The sequence below is a fragment of the Rhinichthys klamathensis genome, unplaced genomic scaffold, assembly GCF_029890125.1.
Source record: "Rhinichthys klamathensis goyatoka isolate OS25496 unplaced genomic scaffold, OSU_Roscu_1.1 h1tg000114l_1, whole genome shotgun sequence".
NCBI lineage: Eukaryota > Metazoa > Chordata > Actinopteri > Cypriniformes > Leuciscidae > Rhinichthys > Rhinichthys klamathensis.
In genome coordinates, this window is record NW_026606651.1 from 1761730 (window position 1) to 1762452 (window position 723).

The window sequence follows — 723 nt, forward strand, 5'->3', positions numbered from 1 at the left end:
TTGTTTTTTGCAATGGTCTAAATTGTTTATTAAAATGAAAATTCACAAGACATAAAGCTTTAGAGCAAGTTAACCATGGGAAATTTAAGCGAGTTCACTGTGGTAAAATCATTATCGTCTCATTGGTTTATTTATTTAAAATCATGACAACAGTAATATGATAGAAAACAGTGGTGGTGAATTGATAATTACATTTATTAATAATACTGAATAAGTCATTTTTCAGCCCAGTTAATTTGCCTAAATGTCTAGAGCTATCTGTTTCATAATGACATTTAAGTTATCTGTGTCAGGGTTATTATCCTTAAATAAATCATAAAACTATTAAAAACTTTGCTGTTCATTGAAATAAAACTGAAATAAAATAAAACTGAAATATTAGGTGAAAAACTTAAACTAAATGAAAATTAGAAATGTTGCCTTGGCAATAAACTGAAATACATTGAAGTTGAAGCACTAAAGTTATTAACTGGAAACAAATATAAACTGAAATCTAAATAAATTAATCCTAAATAACGGAATAACAAAAAAAATCCTAAAATTAACATGAAAACTATATAAATATATAAAAGTAAAAACTGATTCAAAATATTCATAAAACTTAAATAACACTGCTGTGTATATTTAAAGCCTTTTTATTTTCATAAATGACAAAACTCACAATATCAAAATAGCAGAGGTAAAAACATGTTTAAAACACATGGTAGTAACGTAAACTATAAA